Here is a 23,844-nt window from a genome sequence, read left to right on the forward strand (position 1 = left end):
CCTGGCAGAGATAGCACTGGGCTCCCCCCTGCCGAGTAGAGGACATGCTACTGAGACCCTGGATGGGGCACCAGAAACGGCCCCTCAACTGCCACACTGTCACGTGCGGGCCTTGCATCTGAGGGGAATAGGGCTACTCACTCAGAGGGGCTTCCCCAGGGTGAAGAGGAGAGGCAGAAGAGCAGCGCTGGAGAGGAAGGGCAGGACAGAGGTGAGCTCCACCCATACATGCAGGTCCTCCAGGGATTTCCCCCAAGGCAGGATACAGCACTGCTCCACACAGGGGAAACCACAGAGGGAAACCCAGGTACAGCTTGGGGGCAGGACTGATACCACTCCTCCCTGCACCACCACGACTGCAGCACCACTGAAGGAGCCAAGGAGGGGTACTCTGACGGGATCTAGGCGGTCAGATTTAACATGCCTGCCCCCTCCATGGCTTGGATGGGTATTCCTCAGGCCCAAACCATGGCCCACTCCCAACATGCTGGGCCGGAGATGCTGAGGAGAGAAGCAAAAAGACTCATCCAGCGTGGGGCAGATAGAACCCAGGTCCCTCCCGCCAGAGGAGGCAGCCCTGACCCGGCAAGATGGAGAGGGAGCTTTGCCACAGCAGCAAGTGCTTCAGCTCGGACCAAAGAGTTTAGGTTCTGGGGGTCCCCAGAAGAGACCCAACCCCAGCACCAAAGGTTTCATGTTGTTCTGCACGTCCTGTCCCAAATGTCTGTGCAGGGGGGCTGTGAGTTTGAGACAGTTGTATGAATATGCACACCCACAGTTAGTTTAGGAGGGATCAGATTAGAATGGTTCATGCTTTAGGGCATAAACTGAGCATCAGCTGGGGTAAGGAAGGAATCTTGCTCCCTCTGCATGGGGTAATGTTGTACAATTTGGTATATAACAACTGCTTATGGTCCTACTCTGGAGTATTCAACAATGGGTGCTTTGAGAGGCAGGATACCAGCTCAAATGGGTGAATGCTCAGAAGCAGGATGGAAAATTCCCATGTTCTTATGTTTAATGCTTGCTGTGTTTGAGTGGCCGGTAACCTCCTCAGTGCAGATCGTTTATAAAAATGGAAAAAGAAAACATCTATCAGCCAGTGCTCTCTGAAGCCCATCACTCTGGAATTCCACATTATGCCTGCTCAGCTGGAATTCCATCCTCTGGTTTATTTCTTTTAACATCCTGTATCCAGTTAGTTTCAGGTGAACAATAAAGATGCATTGTTTCAGGCTGCATATTTTCAAAGTTCATTGTTGTTGCATGACTTTCTGGGGTAGCCCTCTTGCATTTCCTCGCCTCATCAGTGCTATATCTCATTTCAAATTTCAGCTAATGATATAACTTAGAATCCTAGAATGTTAGAGTTGGAATCATAGACTCCTAGAAAATTAAGGTGGGAAGGGTCCCCAAGAGGTCATCTAATCCAACCCCTTTCTGAAAGCAGGCCCAACTGCAATCACATCATCCCAGTCTGGGCTTTCTCATGGTGTGCCTTAAAAAAATCTAGAATGAACATTCAACCATCTCCCCAGGTAACCCATTCCGGTGTTTCACCACCCTCTAGTGAAACACATTTTCCTAATATCCAACCTAGACCTCCCCCACTGTAACTTGAGACCAATGCTCCTTGTTCTGTCATCTACCACCACTGAGAACAGCCTCGCTCCATCCTCCCTGGAACCCCCTTTCAGGTAGTTGAAGTTGCTACCAAATCCCCCCTCATTCTTCTCTTCTATACTCTAAAGAAGCCCAGTTCCTTCGGCCTATCCTCATAAGTCATTTGTTCCAGCCCCCAATCATTTGTGTTGCCCTCCATTGAACTCTTTCCAAGGTATTCACATCTTTTCTGTAGTGGGAGGCTCAAAACTAGATACAATACTGCAAACGGGGCCTCAGCAGTGCCAAATAGAGGGAATAATCACTTCCTTTAATATGCTGGCAATGTTCCTACTAATGCAGCCCAATATGCTGTTAGCCTTCTTGGCAACAAGAGCACACTCTTGTCTTATATCCAGCTCATCGTCCACTGTAACCCACAGGTTCTTTTCTGCAGAACTTCTGCCTACGCCTTCGGTCGCCAGTTTGTAGCAGTGCGTGGGATTCTTCCGGCCTTCTTCTTTGCATCTGTGATATTTCTATTAAATACACTATTTGTTTATTTTGGCCCCAGTCTCAGTGCCATGTGTGTCCCAAAATACACTGATAATTGAGGGTAAATCTCATGGCATTGTGGGGAAGGAAGCGGAGGAAAACTCTAAATGTCTCCTAGTTAAGAATTCAGATAGACCATTGGGGGAGACTCAGGACTGGAAGGGATTGTTGGGGCCTGCTGGATGGTAGAGTTGGACACCTTGTGATGACAGAGAGGGGAAAAAGAATCAAAGATAGAGGAGAGTGAGGAATGGTGAAAATCAACAAACATACTGATGGCAAATAGGTCTGAGAGCATATGAGAAATCATCAGCACTGGTGTCTGGAAGTCACAGAAAGGACGAGGTGACAATGTACGTGGGTCTGGGGGATGACGGGTGATTCTGAAAGAGATCAGGTGATGGTTGAAAAGATGGAAGTTAGCAAAAGAGGAGGTCAGTGCTTGGTGATGCAGTAACAAGACTTTAGGTGTGAGAAACTTCTGTAACTGGGACATTTTTCAAGGCAGAGCTCAACGAAATTGTGATTAATGAGGAGACATCGTTTTCCCTTACTGTCATGCAGGCTTAAAGTCTATGGCCTCAGGCGATCACATTCTGCAGATGTATTTTCCCACTTTGTCACGAAACTCTTTGGTTTTGACCCCATAAATGATAGGGTTCAACATAGGGGGGACAAGGAGATAGAGGTTGGCCAAGAGGATGTGAACGTGGGAAGCAATGTCCTGACCGAACCTGTGTGTCAGGGCAGTGAAGAAGAAGGGAGTATAAGACATCAGCATCACACAGATGTGGGCTGTGCAGGTGTTGAGGGCTTTCTGGTGGGTGTCCTTGGACGAGATCTTGAGGACGGCCCTGATGATCAGCCCGTAGGACAGGCCAATGAGTATCAGGTCTAACCCAGTGTCCACAACTGTTATCACCAGGCCATACGTCCGGTTGACTGTGGTGTCCCCACACGAGATCTTCACTACAGCGAGGTGCTCGCAATACGTGTGGAGGATAACACGGTTGGCGCAGAATGGCAGCCGCCGCAGTAGCAGGGGCAATGGCAGAGTCAAGAGAACAGCTCGTATCAAACCCACTAGCCCTAGCTTAGCGATTCGTGCGTTGGTGAGGATGGTGGCGTATCTCAGCGGGTCACATATGGCGACGTAGCGATCGAAGGCCATTGTTGAGAGGACGGCTGATTGCGTAGCTGTAAACACATAAAGGAAGAACATCTGGGTGAGGCAGCCATCCACAGTGATGCCTTTGGAACGGAACCAAAATATGCACAGTGCCCTCGGCATGACACAGGTAGACATGCCGATGTCTGTGAACGCCAACATGCAGAGCAGCAGGAACATGGGCTTGTGCAGCGTCTGCTCTTTGCTGACAACAAACAGAACCATGAAATTTCCCAACATGCTGATGATGTAGAATGTAGAGAAAGGGATGGAAATCCAGATGTGGGCAGCTTCCAGCCCGGGGATGCCGTTTAGGATGAAAGTTGTCGGGCCGGAGAGTGTGAGGTTGACAGCTGCCATGAGGTGGTTGAGTCGCCGATCAGGATCTGAAATGCTCAGGGTGCCTGTGAAGTGAGAGAAGCACAGCGAGGGGGTTAGGCATGTGAAAAGAAATAGCACGGTAAATAATTTATAGTTAGTAACAATCTAGAAAGGGGGCTGAGTAGTGAGTTGGCAACATTTTTCCTCTGTAGTCAGCACTCCTGAGGCAGTATTTGGAGTTCTATGTCCAGTTTTGTGCCCCCCACTACAAAAAAGATGTGCAGAAATTGGGGAGAGTCTAATGGAGGGCTACAAAAATGAGTATGGGGCTGGAGCAAATGACTTATCAGGAGAGGCTGAGGGAACTAGGCTTGTTTAGTCTGCAGAAGAGAAGAATGAACAGTGATTTGATTGCAACTTTTAACTGCCTGAAGAGGGGGTTCCAGGGAGGATGGAGCTAGGCTATTCCTAATGGTAGTAGATGACAGAACAAGGAGCAATGATCTCAAGTTTCAGTGGGGGATGTCTAGGTTGGATATTAGGAGTAACTTTTTCACTTAGAGGGTGGTGAAACACTGGAATGGGTTATCTAGGGAGGTGCTGGAATCTCCATTTCTTGAGGTTTTTAAACTGCTGGCTGGGATGATTTAATTGGGGTTGGTCCTGCTTTGAAAAGGGGCTTGGACTGGACGACCTCCTGAGGTCCCTTCCGAACCTAATATTCTATGATTCTATGATTTCCACGTGGCACTAAATTATTTCGGCCATAGTCCAGTCCAGAGATGTTCTCAGAGGGATCTCACTAAACCCGGTGAACGAGACGCTTGATGGGAGATGACGTTCGATGTCAATAAGTGAAACACATACGCCTACTAGAGGGAAAAACTTGAACTCCTCAAACACCAAACAAGGTTACAATTTAACTGTCTGACCTCAAGGCAGGGACCTGGTGTCATGGTTTACAGCTCGGTGAAAGGTTTTTTGCACATTTACATGGATAGTAAGAATGTTCCATTACAATAGCTACATCTAAATAAATATCTTGGAAAGCCTGTATGCATGCTTGTTTCAGGGCACAAGCCAATCTCTGGCTGTTAGATGTTAAGGTGGCACCCTCATTACGGTGAGGTTATCTGCCCAAAAACTTCTTCGGCAGCCCATGGAGTTGTTGAAGTCAGAGGTATGACATTGGAGTAGATGAAGCATAGATTTGGTTTACCATTGTGACAGGGCCAGACCGCAGGCTCCAGAAAGCCCTCTTCCCTGGGTAACCCAGCTGGGGCTTCTTCAAGACAATTGGGCCAATTAGGTCACCTGGAGCCTATCAAAGAAACTACCCCAGCAGTTAAAAGCCTCCACTTCAGGCAGGCCAGGAGGGAGTTAACAGCCAGAGGAGAGGAGGCAGAGCAAAGTGAAGCAACACAGAGCAAAGAGAAGCGAAGCGAAGCAAAGCGGAGCGGAGAGCAGCTGCCCTGCCCTGCCCTGCCGCAGCTACAGCCACAGGACTTGGGACTATCATCTGCTGCTGCTACCATACCGAGATGGAGAGGCTCCAGTTGGGGAAGGCTGAACAACCCTTCACGCCAGTACCAAGGAGCAGGCTACAAGCCGGGAGGCCACGGACAGGCGACCCAGGGAAGGTAGTCAGTCTCAGGGACTAAACAGGGTGAGACCACTCCTCACAGGGTCCCTGGGTCGGGGGCCAGGGGCAGAGAGCGGGACCGGGTCCCCCTTCACTCCCCTCCCAGCCGCACCACTGGCATAGCCGGTGAAGCGCAGGATCCACAGGGTGGAACAGGCATACCCCGCCACACCATGCAATTCCTCTGTTGCAAATGAGTTAAGTATTCCCCATGGAAATAGATATTATCATGCCAGGATGGGATTTTGTGCTCTGCTACTTCCCTCATATCTTTTGGTGAGTCACTTACTTAAAGGCAACCAGCTTTCTCTGAGACATAAAAAGGACAATGGCTTCGTTATTCTGCCTTGCTAAATGACAAGGGTAAGCAGAGACACCCATCAGCAAAGCAGCTGCTTACCCTTCACATGCTTGAATACTGATAATGTTTGCAGATGTAAAAAAAAATTGGGGGGATCATAATTAATTAATAGGATGTGTCTCGGATTAATAGTGATCTGGACTTGTGGATGAACTGGATTGAAGGAAACAATGTGTTCTAATATAGCTGTGTAGATGTGTACATCTGAGGACAAAGAAGGTAGGCGATGCTAACACAATCGGGGACTCTATCCTAGGAAACAGTGACTGTGAACAAGATTTGGGTGGAGGGAAGGGATAACTAGCTAAACGTGAACTCACTGTGTGACCCTTTGACCAAAAGAGCTAATGTGATCCTGCATGAGAAACAGGGGAATCTCAAGTAGAGGTAGAGACGTTGTTTTACCTCCTTTGTTGGGAATGGTGCAACTGCTGCTGCAATAATGTGTCCAGTTCTGCTGTCCAGAATTAAGGTTGGTTGTTGATACCCTGAAGAGGGGTCAGAGAAGATCCACAAGAACGTTTAAAGATTAGAAATCCTGCCTTAGTGTAAGAGAGGTGGTGAAGGGGTTACTTGATAAACAGTCTACAAGTCCCCACAGAGGGAACAAATATTGAAGAATGGGCTTTTCAGGCTGGCATAGAAAGGTCTAACACCATCCCATGCCTGGAAGTTGAAGCTAGACGAATTCTGACTGTAGATAAGACATACACTTCATAAACAGAGAGTCAATCTCTGTCTGTTAGGCACTAAGGTGACACCCGCATGAAGATGATCCCCCCAACACCTTCTTTGGCAGCCTCTGTGGTTGTCGCTGGCAGAGAGAGAACATTGGACTAGATAGTCTGTGGGTTTGATCCACGATGCAATTCCTCTTTTGCAAAGAAGCCAAGTTTCCTCCATGGAAACAGACACTATCATGCCAGACTGGGACTTTGTTCCCTTGTTTCTTTTGGTGAGACACTTTCTTAAAGGCTTTCTCTGAGAGATAACAAATACAGGGGTTTAGTTATTCTGCCTCGTTAACTGACAAGGGTAAACAGAGACACCCATCAGCAACACAGCTGCTTACCCTTCCCATGCTTGAATACTGATAATGCAAAATTAACATTCAACAACCATAAAAAAAAAATGGAGACAAAAATGAGTAAAGGCTGAGACACGCAGGCTATAGGTCGCCAGGGGAAAAAGGCCCTGAAACCTCCCCAGAGAGAGTCAGGGCCACAAAATCTTCCAGCACTGGCCTGTGGCCAACGAGAAAGAAAAATTAAATTTCCGCAGTGCTGCCTGTCTGTCCATGTACCCTTCCCTTGCTGTCCCTGCATCCTCCAGCCCTGCCACACAGTGATCCCACTCACCCAGGACCAACACCAGCTGCCGGACACACCACACAGTGACAGCTCGTACAAATATCTACACAGCCTAGGTTAATTTGTGGGTCTCCCTGCACCGGGTGAAGGGAGGATGGAGGAGCCACCTGCACAGCCTGTCTGGGGCTGAAGGGAACCCCAGCAGCAGCTCAGGGTGTGCAGGGAAGAGAAGAGAGACAGACCTGAGGAGAGGGGAGAGAGAACGTGGGGACTAAAAGGAGCCAGCGCGAGTAACTCTTCCTCAAAACAACACAAAGCTTTAGCGAATTCCTGCCAGTTATAAACCCAGACACAACTTCCTGACGTTGCTTTTCCATGTTGGGAATAGCTGAAGTTGCCAGGAGGCTGTTGTGAGATTGCTCACAGTAGGAGGGATGGGCTGGATTTCAGAAAGTGTCAGAGACAATCTACTACAGTGTGTCCACATTACATGACAGTCTGAGACACCCCCATGCTCTGGGAGATTGCAGGAGGCCTAGTTACACCTCTTTGGCGTGTGAATTAGGCAGAATATTCATTCCCTATTTCACCCTATTTCAGGACTCTGCACCACTGCAATCTGGATACTGCACATCCCATGCTTTCCTAGGTCTCCCCCTGTCAGATTTCCTAAACTGCCTGATTTCCTCTAACCCGAAAACATGCCTTTATTTTTACTGTGCTTTCATCCGCTACACAACTAGAGTTTAAGATTTCAGCTACTCTCCTGTCAGTTCTTCTCTGGTCCAGATGAGCTCACCCATTCTTAGAGGCCACAGGATGATTCCAGTTGGAGTCACTGGAGGGTCATGGCCAGTGAAAATCAGACCTTTTATTTAAGTCCCCAAATGTGGATTTAAGCTGAAATTCTGGCCCTGACGGGAGTTTTTCCATTGATCTGAATGGGACCAAGATTTTACCCTTAGTGTGGAACTTTAGGCTCCCTGCTCTGAAAATCATGGGCATGAAAGATGTGGATTTCAAAGCACGGGGCCCTGATTTTATTCTCAGTGATGCCAGTGTCAATCTGGAGTAATCCACTGAAGGCAGAATGTGAGAGCAGAATCTGGCCCGTCTGTAAAACCCTGTGTGACCCATTCATGTTAACCTGGCAGTAAAGTTGCTGAATTGGAAAAAAAGGAAAAAAAGGAAAAAAAGGAAGATACCGAGACAGAGAGAAGGATGTAGTAAGAGACGGGGAAATGATATAAAAAGGAAATATTTACAATAAATCTTTAGTCTCCTTGCTGGAAAATTCCTGCCCAAATTGTTGTTCACTTGAACCACTGCCAAGCTCTTAGCACTAAGTTTATTATAGAAACAGGCAACTCACCGAAAGGCCATGCAGCAGAGAGAGGAAATCTCCTTACTGCGACCTGAGAATCTGTGTATGAATCTCACGTCTGACACTCGCAGTGCTGGACAGGGACATTTATGATTCCCCCGTATAGTGCCTGCGGACTCTCAGATTGGCCAGAAGTGCTGGACAATTCCCTGCGCTCCGTGAGCAGTTGGAAGGGCAGAAAATAGACCCTGGAGAATTTCAGGCTAAGAATCCCCTGAGGATAAAGTAATTATATTCCAATAACAGAAATTCAGATTTTCAGAGCACTGAGTCTTGCAGACTTGCTAGAGTTGTCCTGCACTGCTAAAACCCCAGAGAGAAAAGAAGAGCCAAGGGTTGGACGTGCTCATTTATCTATCAGCATTTCTGCGCTGCTGCTCATTGTCATAGAATCTGTAGAGTCTCAGGAGACCTGGTCAGTTACTGGATCGGACACGGAGGTCCTGTGTGATCTTTGACGTCTCATCTCATAATCTACTCTGGGTCTCAGTTTCCCTCTGTAATATAGGGAGAGCACTTCCCTGCCTCAGGGGGTAGTGAGGATAAACAGAGCTTAGTTATGGGGCGCCCATATGGGGACCCAAATTGAAGAGGGCCTTCTGAGGCCACAGAGCTACAGCCGTGCTTGTTTATCTGAAACTATTTCCTTTATCCTATTGCAGGAATACGCCCCACTGTGATCTGGATACTGCACATCCTGCCCCACACACTGTGATTTCCTCCCCCCGTCAGTGAAGGAACAGTCCTGCGCCCCTATTCTTCCCATCCATAATACCCACAACTCCTGCTAATATCCCCAATCCAGTCTCATGGGAACTTTATTTAGTCTACAGGTTTGAAAGTCCCTTTGTATCGTTTTCATTGGCCTCTCAGCATTTTCAACTGTCCATTAAAGAATAGGTTCCTAGCCTTTCATAATTGTTGTTCTTCAAGAGGCGTGGCTCATGTCCATTCCAATGTAGGTGTGCCTTCTCCACGCGCACCGCTGGCGGAAGTAGAGTAGAGTGAGATCCCAGGCTAGGCTCAGCTGGCACATTTGAGGGTACAGCATGTCCAGGCCCTTGAGAAAATGGCTGGCAATTGAGTTGGTGAAGACAGATCGTCAGTTGACCCATGAATTCTACACCAAATCACACCCAGGTGGGCACTCATCGATGTCACCAATAGCCCCAGCTACTTCAGTGTAGTAAGCAGTCCAGGATGAATGGCGTGGATGACTGCAGGGGTAAAACACCTTTCTCCACAGGACATATCAAGAACCTCTTCCACTTTTCCAGGTACATCACTCTACTGAATGGTTTTCTACTCCCTAGAAGGACCTCTCTAGTGGGTCCAGACCATGTCAACTCTAAAGAGTTCAGACATGGAGCTTCCAGGCCTAAAGGTTCAGAAGGGTGGAGAGCCAACATTGACGAGGCCAGGCTGGGGCTTTATCATGATCATGGAGGTTCCTTCCCTCCTGACCTTCAGCAGAACTCAGTATGATTGGAGTGGGCGGGAACACACAGAAAGGAAATACGGAGAAGGAATACGCCTGCAACCAAGCCCAGGCCAAAGGTTCAGGAAGGAGCAGAACTGAAGACATTTCCTGTTGTGTCTTTCTTTGAACAAGCCTCTATGGGAAACACCCCATCTTTGGAAGATGTTCTTCACGGTGTCCCGGTGAACGGACCACTCATGGTTGGAGAAGGATCTTCTGAAATGCTTCACTGGCTCTTTATGTGTCCTCGGAATACAAGAAGTCTCAAGATGCATTGAGGGGTCAGACAGAATTCTCACAGGGGGGGCTTCCTGGCACAAGGGAGAGGTGCGTGCTCCACTCTGTTATTTATTTAGAACATCGCTGTCATGTTGTATGTAAGACCAGAAAAGCCTTTGCCCTCCAGGTGATTCTGGAACATTTCACAGGCAAGCCGCACCACTCTGAGCTCTCTGACATTGATATGCAGCAAGAGCTTTGCCTGGCACCAAAGACATTGGATCCTGAGGCTCCCTAGATGAACCCTCCACCCCAGAGGCAGGGCTTCCGTAACTAGAGAAAGTGATGGGTGTCGTCTCAAGAATGGGACCCTTGAACAAACTGACCTTGGGTCCTGCCACCAAAAGAGGGTATCCATTACTAAGGGAGGAAGTGTGATCACCATGTCTAAGTAGTCCCTGTTTTGTCCATACACTGACACTAGCCAGGACTGCAGCAGTCTGAGCCTCAATCCTGCATGTTGCACAAGGTAGGTGTATGTGTCCATATGCCATAGGCATTTCACACAATGTCTGGTGTAGTGGTAGGATGCTTTCTGTGATCTTCTATGATGGTGCTCATGGCCTGGAACCAGGTCTCTGGAAGGAAGGCTCTGCCCTGGACTGAACTGAGGACTGCTCCTCTGAAATCTATTATTTGAACAAGTGACAGATTTAACTTTTGCACATTTATTAGTTGGCCTAACTTTTTTGAAGCTTGTCCCTATCAAGCTCAGTTCAGACTACACCTGTGCCCTGATCAGCCAATTGTCAAAGTGAGGGTAAACCTGGATCCTTTGTGTCCTCATAAAAGCTGCAATGACTGCCATGCACTTGGCAAATATGTGAGGACTGAGATGTGAAAGTACGCATCCTTCAAGTCGAGAGCAGCATACAGTCTCCTGGAGGCAGAGAACAGATGATGGAGGCCAAGAAGACCATGCAAAACTTCAGCTTCGTCACGAATCTGTTGAGGTTTTGCAGGTCCAGGATGGGTCTGAGACGGCCCTTGGCTTTCGGGATTAGGAAATAACAGGAGTAGAAAGCCTTGCTCCTTATCTCCAGAGGAACCTCCTCTACTGCTCCCAATTTTAGCGGGGTTTGCAACTCCTGGATTAGAAGCTGCTCATGAGAAGGGTCCCTGAAAGGGGATGGAGAGGGAGGGTGGGAAAGAAGGGAAACAACTGAACTGTTAGGAATATCTCTGTCCTATCATGATTAACACCCTATGGTCTGAAGTAATAGGGGCCGACCCCTGATAGAAGTCGGATAACCGGTGCCAAAAACACAGGGGATTAGATCCAGATACTGTTCTGGTGTGCCATCCTCAGTCACACCTACAAAAGGTCTGATTTCACTCACATGATTGTCTTGCAGACCCAAGCTGCTAGTTGAGGAAGGACGAGGCCTTCTCTTATAGCTCCTGCCACATCTCCTAGTAGAGTTGTGTCTCAGTGGAGACTGGTAAAAGCGAGGTAAGGTTAGTGGTCTTTTATTGCTATTGACTTTTATCCTATTGAATTGTTTTGTAAAACAAACCTAAAAGTGTGTAAGGCAATTTCCGTTCAAACACAGTATCCTTCCTTTCCTGTTGTAAAATTACTCTAGTGTTGTTTTGCACTGTTAAATGCATCGCTTTCCACCCAAGAGTTGGCCGCATTTCAGTGGCACATGACTTCTGTATACATTTTGTAAATCAAATCTAAAGGTATATGAAGCATGTATTGATCCTTTGAGATCAAAGGCAGGAGTTAAATCAACGTCGCTCATTATTAATTTGGATTCCTCCCACGCTGAGTGGTGCAGACACTGACATTACCTCCTTTGTAAAGCACTTTGAGACCTAGAGAGGAGGGAGCTATTTTTGTTATTTCAAAAGTCCTGAAAATACCATTGAGTCTTGCACTAATGTGAGGAGGTAGGTGCAGATTTTTGAGACTTCATATGAATGAATTATTATCACTGACTGACTCCGGTTAGTGAGGAAAATCCTTCCTTGATGCCAAGAGTTTGGGTGTTTCCCTAAACAGATAAATATTTAATAACACACTATGTCCTTTCTCTAGCTCCTTCCTTCTTAGGATCTCAAAGTGCTTCTCAAACATGAACTAATTAATTTGCACCAAATCCCAGGAAGCTGAATCAGAAATGTGGCAGCGCTTTACCTCAGTTCCCCCATTGACTGTGAATCTGTGCCAGAGCCAGGAATAGAAACCTGAACTCCTGACTCCCAGGTTTTAACGCTAAAGATGGTTTCTCCTGGTCGCAGTGTATTTCCTCCCTCATCATCTGCAGTATCTTCTCATCCTTTGTAATATGGCTATACAGACTATTGTCCTGATTTTCAGAGGAACTGAGCATCTCCCATTGGGAGTGGCATTTGTTCATCACCTCAGAAAATCAGGCTAATGGGTGTTTCCTTTTTCCATCTTCATAAACGATCTGCACTGAGGAGGTTACCAGCCACTCAAACACAGGAAGCATTAAACATGAGAACACAGGAATTTTCCATCCCGGATCAGAGTATTCACCCATTTGAACAGGTATCCTGCCTCTCCAAGTACCCAGTGATGAATAATTCAGTGGAAGACCTCAGCCCGTTCTCATGTACCAAATTGTACAATACTACCCCATGAAGAGAAATCAGGAATCCTTCCTGTCCCCTGCTGGTGCTCAATTCATGCCCTGATGCATAAAATACGATAGTTCACCCTTCTAATCTGATCCTTCCTAAATTAACTACGGGTGTGCATATGCATAGACCTGTCTCATCCTTTTCCGGAATTACCTCAGAAAGAGCTCACAGCCCTGCTACACATCCATTTGGGACGGGATGTGCAGAAGATATTGAAACCCTGTATTCACTGCCTTTGCCTTTCTCACTTTATCCATATGCTTATTATTTACACTGGCAGCAGAAGCAGTTTCAGACGCTAGGACAGCACCTATGCCCCAAAATAATAAAATCATAGAATATTAGGGTTGAAAGGGACCCCAGCAGGTCATCTAGTCCAAGCCCCTACTCAAAGCAGGACCAATCCCAACTAAATCATCCCAGCCAGGGCTTTGTCAAGCTAGGCCTTAAAAACCACTAAAGATAGAGATTCCACCACCTCCCTAGGTAACCCATTCCGGTGCTTCACCACCCTTCCAGTGAAAACGTTACTCCTAATATACAACTTAGACCACTGACAACAGCCTAGCTCCATCCCCCCTGGAACTCCCTTCAGATAGTTATAGGCTGCTATCAAATCCCCCCTCACTCTTCTCCTCTGCAAACTCAACAAACCCAGTTCCCTCAGCCTCTAAGTCATTTCCCACAGCCCCCTCATCAATTTTTTTCCCCTCCACTGGATTCTCTCCAATTTGTACACATCTTTCCTGTACTGGGAGGCCCAAAACTGCACACAATACTCCAAATATGGCCTCACCAATGCCGAATGGAGGGTAATAATCACTTCCCTCGATCTCCTGGCAATGCTACTACTAATACAGCCCAATATGCCATTAGCTTTCTAGGCAACCAGGGCACACTGCTGACTCATATCCAACTTCTTAACCACTGTAACCTCCAGGTCCTTTTCTGCAGAACTGCTGCCTCGCCCATCAGTCCCCACTCTGTAACCAGTGCATTGGATTTTTCCGTCCTAAGTGCAGGACTCTGCACTTGTCCTTGTTGAACCTCATCAGATTTCTTTTGGCTCAATCCTCCAATTTCTCTAGGTCCCTCTGTATCCTATCCCTACCTTCCAGGGTATCTACCACTCCCCCCAGCTTAGTGTCATCTGCAAACTTGCTGAGGGTGCAATCCACCCCATCCTCCAGATCATTATTGAAGATGTTGAACAAAACTGTTCACTTCTTTGGTCACTGCATCCAACTCAAAGGTGTTTGCTACAAATCAAATTCAGCAAAATAAATCAAACGTGAGCGGGATTTTTAAGTTGAGCCTGAAGCTCACCCCACTCATTGCATATCTCCGTCAGGGTGTTCAGTGCTGTAGTTGCACACCGATGACAGACCGCTCTTTCTGACATGCCACGTCCACTCCGCCTCTCCCGTAAACATCCATGCTGCTGGTAGGGCATTGCAGGAATAGCAGTTCTACTCAGGGGCTACACAGTCCCAGCCACACGGCCCTGCTAGAGACAAACAACAAACAGACCCAGTGGTGCTTTCCCTCCCAGCACGGGATCCACAGCTACTCCTCACAGTCCCGTCATCATCTCCTGCTCTAGATGGCAGAGAATTTACATGGGAGAGTAGCCCCAGCAATGCACTGAAAGTGGGAAAAGCTTACGTCAGAACTCACACCTTTAATGGCCATTAGAGACTGCATGTGAGGCAGAGTTCAGTGAATTCTCTCCCTTTGGAGCATTCAAGGCTTTGCCCGGCCTTGGCAGATGGAATGGTTCATCAGGAGAGAATTCTGGCAGAGACTGACGAGGGTGACAATATCTCTGAGCTGGGCTATTGTTGCTGGCACCTCTGTTTGGAAGTGTAGAATGGCTTTTCCATAAATTTCACTAGTATTTTTCTGTGACAATACCTAAGTTGGATGCAGAATAGCAGCAATACTTCATATCCTCGCTTAAGTCACAATTATGGCCCGTCCCCACTTTGCTCTCTTTTAGTTATTAACACAGGCATGTTGTATCTTTCCCTTCCTGCTTAAACTTAAATTCCAATCTGTAATGACCTTTCTATGTGCTTCAGAGTTCTTTTAAAGTTGTACTGAGCTCTCTAAAAATTAAATAACCCATGCTCTGATTTGACAGTTTACCCCTCACTCCTCCTATAGCTTTTGGAGGTGTACATTATAAGAGATACATGCCTTGATATTTTTTTTCCATGGTGGAGATGCTGCAAACTTACTATTCATCTGCACCTTTGGACTCATCCTGGATATCGCTGTCCTAGCGGTTCTTGGTTTTTCTCCTCTATGTTTAATGGCTTACTGCTCTGTATTTTGGCCTGTGGCCTTCATGTGACTCACCCTGGGGTTCAGGCCGACCTTCCCCTAGATGTAGTATCGTGAGGGTTTTAACCCCTTCACTCTTCTCCCTTATGCTGTACTGCAGGCATTGATGAATCAACATGAGCCTAACCAGGAAGCCCCGTCTATATCTTATCAAAGGTCCCCTAAGGTACCGACGAGGCCCTCTTGTCTGGCGACATCTCCCTGCATTGGGCCTTCAGCCAGGTCCCCACCTTGCCCTCCCCAGTGCTCACCACGCTCAGCTGCCGTGTTACTTGTGGCATAGTCGGTAGCCACTATCCTAGCTCTGGCCCCACAGCTGGCACAGCTGGTCTGGGTTGCTCTGACTCCCTGGCTCTGGCTCAGCCCTACTGCTCTGCCTCCTGCACAGCTCTGCCTTCTGGGCTGCTTCTCTGGCCCCTCCGGTTCTGGCTGCTGCTGCTCTGCCCCCAGCTCCACTCGGGCGACTGCTCTCTCTTTATCTCTGCCCCATACGGTTGCCAGATTATTACTACGTCCATGGCTCAGAGTCCCTTAAAAATTAGCCCCAGGGTAGCCCAAGCTACTTATTGAAACAAAGCTTTTGTTATGAACACATTGGTCTCTACATCAAATAATAAAGGAAAGTTTTCATTAGAGACGCAGCTTGTTTTATTTAATCCAAGCTGTGCTACAAGCCCCAGCAGGAGTTGCTCCACATTAGCACCAAAGCTATGAGCAGACAATCAAATTCAAACTCAGAACCTCAGTCCTGGTACTTGTGGCCTGCCGGAGGGCTGGCAGATGTTTCAAACTAAAAACGGCAAATGACGGCAGCCTGGCAGCTCCAGAGTGAACCTTGTGGATAGTCCCAGTTCTCCTAAATTCAGGACCTGCCCCTCCAGGCAGATTTCTTTAAACTCCCACTCCTTCCCGGGCAGCAATGTCCTTCAAATAATGTCCTCCACCAGCATGGGAACAAATGGAGGAAACCTCAGAAGGTTTCCTGTCCGTTTTTCGACTTCCCTTTGATGAGAACTCGGGGAGATGGATTTGCAGAGGCTGTTGGCATCACCCTGCAAGGAGTAAGTCGGCTGCTGGAAGCCAGGGTGAGACCATGATACTTGTGAGCTGGTTACTGGTGTAGGGCCGTGAGCCATAACAGCACAATGTTAAGGTGCCCAATGTTACAAGGCAGGTGATAACAGACCCATTCACTGGTCTAGGGGATGCCCAACATGTCACAGACTATGCCACTCTGCAGCATCTAGGTGCTGTCTGGGAAACACTGAATCCCCTGGATGACAGAGGACACGTGGGAAACTCTTCACAGACAACAGGTCACTTGCACTAGAAAAGGGAATTTGACTAGTAAAGATGTGGAAAGCCTGAGGTTGCGTCTTTGTTTATTTTTTGTGTAACTCGTCTATGTTTGCTTCTCCTCACTATTTCATAAGATCCTTTTTTCATCAGGTCCTGCCGCCTAGCCAGCGATCCCTAGTCTTTAGCAGTGCATGGGGTTCTTCCATCCTTCATCTTGGCATCTGTTATTTTTCTGTTAAATAGACTTTTTATTTTGTTCCCAGTCTGTGTACAATGTGTGTACCAAAATGAACTAAGAATTGAGGGCAGATTTCATGGATTTTGGGGGGATGAAGCAGAGGAGGAAACTCCAAGTGTCTGCTAGGTAAGAATTCAGAGAGACTGATTTGGGGAGACTCAGGACTGGACGACTGGAGGATGACAGGTGATTCTGAAAGAGATCAGGTGGAGAGATGGAACTGAGCAATGTAGAGATATAATTTAGCAATGGAGAGGGCAGTGCTTGTTCATGGAGTGATAAGACATTAGGTGTGAGGAACTGCTGAAACTGTGAACTGCCATAAGGCTGAGCTCAGCCAAAATGGTACAGAGCACACTTGATTAACAAGGACACATCCTCTCCCCCTCCTGTGACACAGGTTTAAAGTCAGTGGCCCCAGGAGATCACCTTATGCAGGTGTATTTTCCCACTTTGTCACGAAGCTCTTTGGTTTTGACCCCATAAATGATAGGATTGAGCATGGGGGGCACAAGGAGATAGAGATTGGCCAAGAGGATGTGAACATGGGCAGAAATGCCCTGACCGAAACTGTGTCAGGGTGGAGAAGAGGATGGGAGTATAAGACATCAGCATCACACAGATGTGGGCTGTGAAGGTGCTGAGGGCTTTCCGGTGGGCTTTCTTGGAGGAGATCCTGAGGACGTCCCTGATGATCGGCCCGTAGGACAGGCCAATGAGTGTCAGGTCTAACCCAATGATCAGAATTGCTATCCCCAGGCCATACATCCGGATGACTATGGTATCCCCACACGAGACCTTCATCACTGCTATGGGCTCACAGTACGTGTGGGGGATAACGCGGTTGGCACAGAATGGCAGCCTCCTCAGTAGGAGGGGAAAAGGCAGAATCAAGAGAACTAGCTTAGCGATTCGTGCATTGGTGAGGATGGTGGCGTATCTCAGAGGGTCACATATGGCAACGTAGCGATCAAAGGCCATTGTCACAAGGACGGCTGATTGCATATCAGCAATCGAGTAAAGAAAGAAAATCTGGATGAGGCAGCTGTCCAGACTGATGCCTTTGGAATGGAACCAAAATATGCACAGTGCCTTCGGCACGACACAGCTAGACATGCCAATATCTGTGAGCGCCAGCATGCAGAGCAGCAGGAACATGGGCTTGTGGAGGGTCTGCTCTTTGCCAACAACGAACAGAACCATGAAATTTCCCAACAGGCTGATGATGTAGAACATAGAGAAAGGGATGGAAATCCAGATGTGGGCAGCTTCCAGCCCTGGGATGCCATTTAGGATGAATGTTGGTGGGCCAGAGGGGGTTAGGTTGAAAGCCGCCATGAGAAGGTCGAAGCACGGATCAGGATCTGAAATGCTCAGGATTCCTGTGAGGGGAGAGAAGCCCAGGGCAGGGGGGTTAGGCACTTGGTATCAAAAAGCACAGTAAATATTTTATAGTTATTAACTATCTAGAAAGGGTGGGAGCAGTGAGATGGCAACGTTTGCAGATGGCACCAAATTATTTAGGCTGTAATCCAGTCCAGAGATATCCTCAGAGGCAGCTAATGAAGCCGGTGAACAAGCAGCATGGTGGGAAATTATGTTCAATGTCAATAAGTGCAACGTATACGCCCATTGGAGAGAAAAACGTGAACACCTCAAACACCTTACAAAGTTCTAATTTAACTGTAAGAACTCAGGACAGGAACCTGGTGTCACGGTACACGGCTCTGTGAAACCCTCCTCAAAATGCCAGCACGGACAAAAACTAGATGAACCATAGATTTGATCTACAATCCAATTCCTCTGTTGGAAAAGAGCCAAGTTTTCCCCATGGAAATACACATTTTCATGCCAGGATGGGACTTTGTGCTTTGTTACTTCCTGTAGAATGTCCGTCCGATCCGGCCGGGTCGCTGCGGCCCTTCCTCGGGTCCAGACTCTGGGGAGGCCACAGCACCTTCCTAAATGGGGATCAGTTAGCTTTTGTGCCCCTGTCTTAGCCCTTGCCCTCAGGCAGGGCGGGCAGCCCCGGGGTCTTTAGCCTTCCACCCCCCAGTGGGGTGAGGCACGTAGGCAGTCTATTGTCTTGGGCCCTGAGGCCGGTTGAGTCAAGCAAGCAGTTTAGGGCCCCGGCCCTTAGGCAGGGCGGGCAAGCACACAGTCCAATGGCCTGGCCCTCAGGCAGGACGGGCAGACAGTGGATCCGCTATTTATAGTGGTAGGGAGGAGTAGGCTCTCCTGGGGTTGCTAGGGAAGGGGGGAAGGGGGACGCAGGCCCACCCGTCTCCACTGCGTCCCAGCCCAGGGCCCTAGCAGTGGCAAAGGCCACTAAGTCAGTGGGGCTCCACCCAAAACACACCGACGGGGTCCTTGCCCCGAACTCAGCCACTGTCTATGGCTGTCCCTGGGCTATTTCCTCCCCATATCCCCAGGTACCTGTCTTGTCAGAGACCTTGGGGTCACTGGGGTGCTCGGTCCGTGGCAGGCCAACCAGCCCCTCCTCATCCACTGGTAGCAAGGCGGGGAGCTCCTCAGCGAGGGGCAGCTCCTCCAGGTCACAGGGCTCCTGGGAGGCTTCGGCTTCGGGCAGCTCCTCCAGGTTCCATCCAACCTCAGGGGGTATCTCCCATCCGGGTTGCTCAGGGAGCTCGGCCCAGTCACTAGGATCCAGAAGCCTGGTCCAATCACTGGGGTTTGCTAGCCTGGTCCAGCACATCTACCTCCAACGGCAGTCTCCTCCCTACTGAGCTCTGGGGCCTGTCTTTTATACTGCCCCTTCCTGTAGGGACTCCTCCCCATTGTCGCTGATTGGGCTGGCCGGGCAGTCCTATCACTGCCCGGACTTTTGGTTGCCGGGCAGACTGGCCCACCAGCCCTATAACGGCCCGGCCTTTCTGTTGCCGGGCAGACTTGTCTGCGGGGACTGTTTCGGTCCATCCGTGTCGCTGCAGCCCTTCCTCGGGTCCAGACTCTGGGAGAGGCCACAGTGCCTTACTACACTTCCCTTGTTTCTTTTGGTGAGACACTTTCTTAAAGGGACCAGCTTTCTCTGAGACATAACAAGGACAGTGGTTTCGTTATTCTGCCTTGCTAAACGACAAGGGGAAGCAGAGACACCCATCAGAAGCTAGCTGCTTACCCTTCTCATACTTGAATACTGATAATGTTTGCAGATGTCAAAAAAATTGGGGAATCGTAATTAATGAATAGGATGGGTCTCGGATTAATAGCAATCTGGACTTGTGGGTAAACTGGATTGAAGGAAACAATGTGTTCTAATATAGCTACGTAGATGTATACGTCTGAGGACAAAGAAGATAGGTGATGCTAACACAATGGGGGACTCTATCCTAGGAAGCCGTGACTCTGAACATGATTTGGGTGGAGGGAAGGGATAATTAGCTAAACATGAACTCCCTGTGTGACCCTTTGGCCAAAAAAGCTAATGTGATCCTAACATGATAAACAGGGGAATCTCAAGTAGAGATAGAGAAGTTGTTTTACCTCTTTCGTTGGGAGTGGTGCAACAGCTTCTGGAATAATGTGTCCAGTTCTGGTGTCCAGAATTAAAGCTGGATGTTGATACACTGAAGAGGGGTCAGAGAAGATCCACAAGAACGTTTAAAGATTAGAAATCCTGCCGTACAGTGATAGATTCAAAGCGGTCAATCTATTTAGTGTAAGAGAGGTGGTGAAGGGCTGATTTTATAAACAGTCTACAAGTCCCCACAGAGGGAACAAATATTGAATAATGGGCTTTTCAGGCTAGTATAGAAAGGTCTAACACCATCCAATGCCTGGAAGTTGAAGCTAGACGAATTCTGACTGTAAATAAGATATACACTTCATAAACAGAGAGAAAAATTGACCATTGCAGCAATTTACCAAGGCTCATGGCAGATTCTCCATCACTCAGAATTTCTAAACCAAGGTTGATGTTTCTCTATAAGCTCAGCTCTAGGAATTCCTTGGGGGCAGGTCTCTGGCCTGTGCGATACAGGAGATCAGACTAGATGCTCACAGTGGTGCCTTCTGGCCTGGGGCTCTGTGAACATGTCCCTGCAGCACAGACAGGAGTCAGCTGGAGGCATTTTGTCTGAAAGCTGGTGCCTGAGCCTAACTGAAGGCATTTGTTTTTACTCATGACAGCGCTGAATTTAGCCCCACTGGGAAAATGTCTTATGTGACTTTGAACCTTTGAAAACGACAATCTAGGTGTGTTCTTCAGAGGTGTGAGGCTTCCCATAAGACATGGCATGGATGAAAGTTTCAGATGAGAAAATTACTGATGTGACTTCATAAAACATCTGCCGTGAGGAATACATGTACAATCATCCCCATTAATGGCTAACAGAGCTGCCTAACAAATGATCCCAGAGGGTCCCAGGTTTAGGCTCTGTGTCCCAGAGGCTCACTGTGTCAGCCAGCAGCCAGGGTATCACCTGCACCTGGCAGTTGTGTTTATCTAGGCACTGACATGACCCAGAATTCCCAGCTCTCATTATACACTGTGCACACTTCTCAGCTTGCTCGCTGTTGCTGTGCAGCAGACCCTGAAGTCCCACACGGTGTGTGTGGGAGCAACAAGAGCAGCAGCACAGAACTGCAATTCTATGGGTCGCCAGGGGAAGGAGGCCCTGAGATTTGCCCAGACAGAGTCAGGGCCATGAAATCTCCCAGCACTGGCCTGGGTCCTACAATGAGAAAGAAAAATTGAATTTCAGCAGTGCTGCCTGTCTGTCCATGTACCCCTCCCTCTCCGTCCCTGCATCCTCCAGCGCTGCTACACAGTGATCTCACTCAGCCAGGACCAACACCAGGTGCCGGACACACCACACAGTGACAGCTCGTACAAATATCTACACAGCCTGGGTTAAATTCTGTGTCCCCCTGCACCAGTTAAAGGGGGGATGTAGGAGGAGCAGCCTGCACAGCCTGTCTGGGGGTGAGGGGAACCACAGCAACAGCTCAGCCTGTGCAGGGAAGAGGAGGGAGGGACAGACCCGAGGGGAGGGGAGGGGAGAGAGATCGTGGAGACTAAAAGGAGCCAGCGCGAGTAATTCTTCCTCAAAATGACACAAAGCTTTAGTGAATTCCTGCCAGTTAGAAACCCAGACACAACTTCCTGATGTTGCTTTTGCATGTAGGCAATCGCTGAAGTTTCCATGAGGCTGTTCTAGGATTGATCACTAGAGGAGGGATGGGCTGTATGGGGAAGGTGTCAGAGACAATCTACTACAGTGTGTCCATATAACATCACAGCCTGAGACACCCCCCCTGCCCCTGGAGATTGCAGGAGGGCTAGTTACACCTCTTTGGTGTGTGAATTAGGCAGGATGTCCATTCTCCGCAGCCACTCAGACACCCTGTCCTCCAAATCTTGCCAATTCTCCGGCAGAGAAGGATGGGTGGCGGAGAGGTAAACACCCAGATAGAGCAGCAGACCCATGCACCACCGGATGGCTTGAATCACGGATGGGCGGGAGCTCGTCCGCCACCCAGCCCCTCCCGTCAGGCCAGAGCTCTTGACCTATTTGACCCAGGCCATGAGGAAGGCTAGGGAGGATCCTCACGGGGAGGAACAACGGAAATCCCTGTCGGATCCTGAAGCAATCCGGGAACGACCCCGAAGGCAATCAGGGAGAAACGGAAGCCACAGGACCGCTGATACGCCACGGCGTCCTGCCTACTTTTCCCTCCCTCAGGATAGCCCTCACAGGGTGAAGGAGGAGGTGGAAGTCCCCCAGCGCTACAGGGGGAGTTGCACCCTGACACTGGCCCCTCCGGAGTCAGCCAGGAAAGCGCACAGCTCGTCCCGCAGCACAAGCGGATTCACGGTCACAGAATTCCGGCTGTCCTCCGGCCAGGTCCCCGTGGCGGCCATGCGGCCAGCTGAGATGGCCTAATAGAGGCTGATCCCTGACGCGGAGCCTATGTTGTGGGTGCTGCACTTCCCGGCTGAGCCCCAGGATCAGTAAGTCCCTTTTCCCCTGGTAGCTGAGCAGGGGTTAATTAACACACCTGGTGCCAATCAATGCCCCACCCAGGACTTGTTAAAAGCCTCCCCTCCAGAGAAAGGGTGTGGCTAGAGATGAGGTAGTGAGGTGAGCTACCAGAGAGTGAAAGAAGGCAAGACGCCGTCAGGAGGGTTTGGGAGAAGGAGCGGAACGCTGGCAGGAGAGAACCTGCAGGTACAAAGACTGGGGGAGGGAAAAAACCCAGCGTGAAGAGGGCAAAGGCCCTTTCAAAGGCCTGGATGCTTAAGAGAAGAAACCCTGACAGAAGGTAAAAAAAGAACTGGACATTGGGTGTGGGCACTACCACGTGCAGTGGGGCTGTCAGGGGTCAAGAGCCTCCCCTGCCACAGAGGCCAGGAAGGGCCCCTGCCCAAGCTGGGTGCGGACATTAAGTCAAGGGGCACAGGGAAGTAACCGAGGGAATCCAACAGCTTTCCTGAGGCCACAGTGCGAGGCTGCTACTTGTAGGGTCCCTGGGTTGGGGCCTGAAGTCGAGAGTGGGACCGGGTCCCCCCTATGAGCCATTACACTGGAGGGGCAAGAGCCCAGCGAAGAGCCAAGGGCCTGTAAGAACCAGGGACAGGACTGGGACCCAGCAGGGAGCGGCCATCCTAGAGAGGCTGTATTATCCTCCCCCTTCCCTGGAGGGTGGAAGAACACTATATGGTGAAGCAGTTCCCTGACTTACCGCTAGAAGGAAGCACCAGACCCACCGAGGGAGAGGAAGAGCTTTGTTACCAGCAGCTATAAGAAAAATAAGGAAAAAATGCACCGGGAAAAGAGGGGGATGGAGGAGAAGCTGCCTGCACAGCCTGTGCAGGAGTGAAGGGACCCCAGCAGCAGCTCAGCGTGTGCAGAGAAGGAGAGAGGGACAGACCCAAGGGGAGAGGAGGATGTGGAGACTAAAAGGAGCCAGCGCAAATAACTCTTCCTCAAAACAACACAAAGCTTTAGCGAATTCCGGCCAGTTATAAACCCAGACATAACTTCCTGATGTTGCTTTTCCATTTTGGCAATCACTGAAATTGCCACGAGACTGTTGTGAGATTGATCACAGGAGGAGGGATGGGCTGGATTGAGGAAAGTGTCAGAGACAATCTACTACAGTGTGTCCACATTGCATTACAGCCTGAGACACCAATGTGCTCCAGGAGACTGCAGGAGGGCTAGTTACAGTTCTTTGGTGTGTGAATTAGGCAGGATGTCCATTCCCTATTTCAGGATTCCGC

General features: G+C 49.0%; 2 pseudogenes; both read right to left on the reverse strand.

The window, feature by feature from the left end:
* Positions 1 to 2,777: 2,777 nt before the first annotated feature.
* Positions 2,778 to 3,685, reverse strand: LOC137167571 (olfactory receptor 52N4-like; annotated as a pseudogene).
* A 7,271-nt stretch (positions 3,686 to 10,956) lies between these two features.
* LOC137167583 (olfactory receptor 52N4-like) lies at positions 10,957 to 19,314 on the reverse strand (annotated as a pseudogene).
* Positions 19,315 to 23,844: the final 4,530 nt, after the last annotated feature.

Source organism: Emydura macquarii, unplaced genomic scaffold, assembly GCF_026122565.2.
Source record: "Emydura macquarii macquarii isolate MOO-44397 ecotype Brisbane River unplaced genomic scaffold, CSIRO-AGI_Emac_v2 contig_2938, whole genome shotgun sequence".
Taxonomy (NCBI): Eukaryota; Metazoa; Chordata; order Testudines; family Chelidae; genus Emydura; species Emydura macquarii.